Raw genomic sequence first — 5876 nt, 5'->3', positions numbered from 1 at the left:
GCCCACCTTACCTCAGCCCAAATTCCCCAGAGCCAGAGAAGGGCAGTGACCAAGATTGGGGACCTCATCCCAGTGTCTGCAAGGGAAGACTGGGAAGCAGGGTATAGAGAGGGAGGAGCCAGTCCCCCCCACCCCTTCTCAGCCCTCCCCTTGCCCTGCTGGCTGGCAGGCGGGCAAGAATAGGAAGGCCAGAGCTGCAGGCAGACAGTGGGCAGACAGCAGCAGGCATGGAAGAGCAAGGAGTTGCCTCTCCACCCCAGGCCCTGACGCCACCCCCCCCCAAGCCCAGTGTTGGCAAAGGGAGAGGGGTGGGGTCTGGCTCTGGGCCCAGAAGGTAGAAGAGGACTATAACTCAGACTGCAGACAAGCCCATCTCCTCCCTCTGCCTCCCCCACCTCTGCTCTAGAGTAGAAAGTGCCCTGCTCTGGGGAGCTGAGGAGAAGAGATGGTTCCCTGCTCCCCGGCCCTGGAATAAGGCTATAGTGCCTATTGGCTCCATCAACATGTGTGTGTGTGTGTGTCCTGGTGTGCTGGGTGGGTAGACCACTATGAGTGTGTGTCCCTCCTTGTGGATCCATGTGGCATCATGCTCTTGTGGCCAGAGGCACAAGAGAGCATCTTGGAGGCCTGAGTCACAGCGACTGTAGACCTAGAATAGCTCTCCTGGCCCTCAGTCCCTTTCTTGCCAGATGAGGGAGATAATATCCAGAAGTGTGAAGAGCCTGGCCCACAGGATGTGAAGAGAGGAGCTGGACTTGAACCTGGGGCTTCTGACTCCACTGAACAGGGACAGCACACCCTGCTTGCTCTTCGTACCCAAATTGGAGCCCTTCCAACAGGAGACCTCTGGAGACTGACTGGATCAAGTACCTAGGACTTTTGCTGGTCTTTCCCCAACCTCCTACTACTACAGTGGGTCAGTGGGGCCCACACTGGTTTCCTCTGCCTCCTTCTAGCCCCCACCTGGCTGCCAGGAACTGCAGAGACCTCAAATAAAAAGCATAAAGCTTGAGGCATGGCTTTACCCCCTCAAGCTGCTCACCCAAGTGCCCCCACCCCAAGATAGCTGAAGGTTGGGGAGGGAAGGGTAAAAGGAGAAGAAATGGTGCTGGGTCCTGAGAGGGAAGCCCAAGACTCAGGCAAAAACTTAGGAAGTGAAGAAGAAGGAACATGAGGGAAACAAGCAGGTATAGAAGTTCTGAATACTGGGGTAGCTCCAACAGGGAGGACAGGCCGGCTCAGCTGCGCTCCTTGCTCGAGCTCAAGCTGAGCCAGGGGCTGCCTGCTCCTCCCCACTCCACCCAGCCCCAAACCTCAGAGCCGCCCACCCGGCCTCTGGATGGGGGCCTGGAAACTCAGCACTGCAGACTCATCAGATTTTCCAAGCTGTGTGTGTGTGCATGTGTGTGTATGTGCACACGCATGCTCTTTCAAAAGAAGTGGGGGTTAGTAACTAGGGAAACTGATGTGAAAGGGAGGAAGTCCCCGCCTGACCAAAAGGCAGGGGAAAACATCCTACACTTGTTCTGTCTGCCCTACCCCACCTCACCTGGGAGCACCTCACTCCGTTCCTTCTAGCTGAGTCTTGATCAGTAGCAGCCAAGGGAAGAAGTGAACTGGGAACATCCTAATTCAGAATCTGAGTAGAGAAGACCTAACAGGACATGCATTTAAGTAAAGGAAAGGTCTCAGACTCTTCCCAGGAGTCCCCACAAAACAGACTCCACAGCCAGTCCCATGGACAGAGCGTGGCAAAGGCACCTGGCCACAGAAGTACACATGCCAGCCCCCCACTCAGTCTGGGGCAGCCTTAGGGATAGAAGGGGGGGCTCAAGAGAGGGTGAAAATAGTTTCTTACAGTTAAGAAGCAGCTCCCCCAGCCCAAGCCTCTCCATTCAGAAAAAAAAAAAGTACCACAGGCTGTATCTCCTCCCCAGCAACCACCCCCACAGACAAACCCACATCCTCTCCCTAGAGAACCCCTGGGGTCCTCCTGAGGTCTCAGAGCACCTTACTGATTCCTTCTGTAGAGAGCCAGCCATCAGTGAAGGAGGATAGGGCTCAGGTCCAGGCGTCCTGGCTCCCAAACCTGAGCCAGCCTGGTCTCTCCCCACAGCAGTCCGGGCAGCCCTCTTCCGGCCCCTCCCCTCTTCTCCCACAGGCTGAAGCAAGGCCTTGGGCATCTCCCACACTGGGGGATGATAATCACAGGCAGGAAAGGGCCAGGGTGGCTCAGGACAGAGAACTTATGCATTCTCCCTCCTACACTCTAGGGAAGGTCTCCAGGAATAGGGAGGACCTAGGTCCCACTGCCCAAGCTGTGGGAAGGCAGTGGGGCTGGAGGCAATGGGCTGGTGGGGTGCAGTGCTGGTGGGTATATGTGTGTATGTAGTGCAATGTACACACATACTTGGGTGGGCCGTAAGGTACACATACCTGTCTGAATAGAAATGCGTACACTTGCATGTCTGTGTGCCTGTGTGGGTGTCTGGGGACAACAGGGAAGATGGAAGTAGACAAGAGGCCCCCTGGCAAGAAAGGGCCAACTGGAGGAACAGATTTGCATTTCACTGGCTTTGGGTTTGGGAAAGGGAACGGGATTCTCTTCTGCCCTAAGGTTCTCCCGGCAGAGACCTGAGTTCCACAACCGGACAGGGAACCAGGCTCTTCCCTGGAGCTCTAGGCAGACTGTGCCTGGCTCCTCCAATGCTGAGCTGGACCAGATCTCTGGTCCTCTCAGCCAGGGTGAGAGAGGTATGGGAAAGTCCCCTTCACCAGCAGGCACCAAAAGATGGCAGGAAAACTGGGTCAGGGTGGGGGATGGCAACCAGGATGGCCTGGCCCAGGAATGTGGCCCTGGTACATGCCCCATGGGTCCTCTCCTCCTTCAGTCTTCAACTGAGTGGCCCAGACCCACTCCCACTGCCCTATCAGCACTTCTCTGCCCCACTCACCAAGTGTCTCCTCCGTTGTCTCCCTGCCTTTTCCTGGATGAACCTCCCAGATCCTAGCTCTCCCCCACACAGCCAGGGACAAGCCTGGGCCTGTAAAGACTGGGGCGGAAGAAGCTGGCCTAGGCTGGCCCAGGATCTGGGGGCTGGGGGCTCAGAGCAGCCACCTAAGATCCTAGGACTTCCCCAGAGAGGAACTGAGGAAGGGAGCTAAGGAGGAGGTGTGAAGAACCCAGGAGTCCTGACCCCCCAGTCCTGGTCTTGTCTTCAAGATCCTCCATCCCCTGGAATTTTTTACAGGGTGTCAGCCTTTGCCTCTGCGGGCTGGCAGCAGCCTGGCTAGGAGCCCTCTGCTCCCTAGGTGTTGTCAGGGAGCAGGACTTCTGAGAAGGCTGGATGTACCTGCCCCACCTGAGAGGCTTCTGATAACAGGAATTGTGACTCTCAGCCCTGGAATAAGGGAAGGACTGGAGGAGGGAGGCAGGAGAGTCTACATCTCAGGAGGCACGAGGGCACTGAGCACAGATGGGACAAGTGTCATCCCCTGCAGCAGTTGCTCCACAGCCAGGTCTGGGACCTCTCTGGAATACATTCTGGGAGGAGGGTAGGCCAGGATGTCCCTGGCAGTGACTTCTTCTGTCCTCCGGAAGCTGCCCACCCCTGGATGGAACTACTCAGGTATTCTCCCTCCACCCCCAAGGCTGGCTGGAGAAAGCAAGGCAGGGAGGAGGAAGGAGCAAGAGTTCGGTGAGAGCTGAGACTGTGGTTCCTTCCACCAACACTCTGCTCCTCAGCCCCTTCGCCTCCCCCTGCTTCTCAGCAGACAGTTCAGAACACCTACCTCACCAGCCTCACAGCCTTCGCCTTCTCTAGGATGACCCTACATGTCAGAGGTGACCCCGACAAGGGTGGTGCTCGAAGTGCTATCATGGTCTCTGTCCCCAGGGAAGGAGGAATCCGAGGAGGAGACCGACTGAGACTTAGGAGGTTCAACAGCTTGCCCAAGATCACACACAGGGCTAACAAGCCAAGTTAGACTCCTGTGCTGGTCTTTCCAACTTCCACCCACTACTGCACTTTCTCTAGAGCTAAGGGTCTTGGGTACGTAAGTCCAACTCAGGAGGGCAAGTCAGCAATTTGAGTGAGAAGACTAAGAACTGCCTGGGGTAGTTCCACTCTGGGGTGGGCAGCTTCAGGAGAGGAGAAGTCACTCCAGGGTCCTCTAGACTTACCTTCTTCCCAGACTGCAGTCCAGAGAGTGAGAGAGAGCTGGCTATGCAGGGGCTGCTGCAGGACTGACACACACCCCATCTGTGTTTGGTCCCCTCATCCCTCAGGAGCTCTAGCCACACACCTCCATGTATGCCCAGGCATTTGTAAGCAGGAAGGGGAGAGGGAGTAGGCAAGAAGCAAGGAGTGCCTATCGCCCCCCAACTACACCCTAAGGGTATGGGAGTTTTTTGAAGTCTTGCCTAATCCTCAACCATTAACCCCTACTCCCTTCCCCACCGACTACTTTCCTCATCTTCCTGGGTCCCAGCTTCTTTGCTGTCCACACTACAGCTCATCTCCGAACTGCCAGAAATGCTGCTGGGCTGTAGCCTGGTGAGAGGCTGCAGGCATGTCCAAGGCCAGTCAGGCTTAGACCACGGAAACCTAGGGCACTTGGGGGACCAATGGGGGAGGGCTTTTGCCTGCTTCCTCCTCCTCTGCCCCTGTGGTATCCTAGCTTCCTGTTCTTGATAACTATCAGCAGCTTAGCCTAGAGGGGGTGGCTCTCTTTCCAATTCCCTCCTGCTCCCACTTCTCTTTTATCCTCCAGGGTCCCCCACTATCTCTGGAAATACTAACTAGTTGGGGTGGGGGGGGGGATAAGTGAAGTCGAGGTCAGCCTCAGGTCACTGCCCACAAATTCATCCGGGATTCCCAGGTTCCTGCTTCATTCCTTCCAACCCATCACCAGATGAAGCAGAACCAACTGCTACCCCAGTTTCTCATCTCCTCCCAGGGAAACCCACCCACTCTCCAGAGGAGAAAAGGCATCAGGGGTGAAGAAGCCAGGGATCAGTTGGCTATGGAGGAGCTTAGAAAAGAGCTAGTTCCAGGCCTCCATGCCGAGGCAGGACTGGGGGCAGGGTGGTCTCCAGAGCCCACAAAAGTCATCCTCACTCTTCATGTCATCCCTCCTCCCTCATGGGCCACAGGAAGGCCAGCCCCCTCCCCACCACCCTCTCCGGCATGCCCACCCCCTGTGCCTATTGTACAGCTTTTTTTTTTTTTTTTTGCTGTCACCATTTGACAGCTGAATCAGAGAAGTGGGAGGAAGAGAGAGAGGACGAGATCGTGCGTGTTGGGGGGCCAGGAAGGGAAGGGTGTTTGGAATGTCACAAGGTAAGAGGAGACCTGCAGCAAGCATGAACCGGCCGGGATGCTGGCCAGCAAGTGGTCTGTCAAGGCCAAGCCAGGGCTGGGGACAGTGGAGTGTTGGACTTGGGGGCCACTACCCAGGCTCCAGGCATCCAGGCACCCCAGCGGAGAAGAGGATGTGGAAGCCCCCTGGTGTGAGGGCCAGAGACTGTCCACTCTCTGTAAGTCTTCTCAGTAGATATTGGGATTCTGGGAGGAGGCCTAGAGGGAATTAGGGACCCCAAGGAAGCCCCCAGACTCTCCTACAAATTACCTCTAAAGTGTTCCCCAACTGGCTGGCCTATCCTCAGGCCAGCTGAGAGCTGGGCTGTGGCTCAGGTCCTGGAGATAGCCTTTCTGGCTTGGGCCTGGGCCTTCCCCTTGAGCTGTGGGATTCCTGCCTCATTTCTTCCTCACCCCACTCCAAGTCTGTGCCACATCTGCTCTGGGCAGATGTAGCCTGTGCTTGACCATAAATTCCCAGCAAATAGACAGCGGTTGGACATGACACAGCCCCAA

The sequence above is a fragment of the Orycteropus afer genome, unplaced genomic scaffold (genome assembly GCF_000298275.1).
Source record: "Orycteropus afer afer isolate SDZICR_OR568_19922 unplaced genomic scaffold, OryAfe1.0 scaffold00075, whole genome shotgun sequence".
Lineage (NCBI taxonomy): Eukaryota > Metazoa > Chordata > Mammalia > Tubulidentata > Orycteropodidae > Orycteropus > Orycteropus afer.
This window is presented reverse-complemented; position numbering follows the sequence as displayed.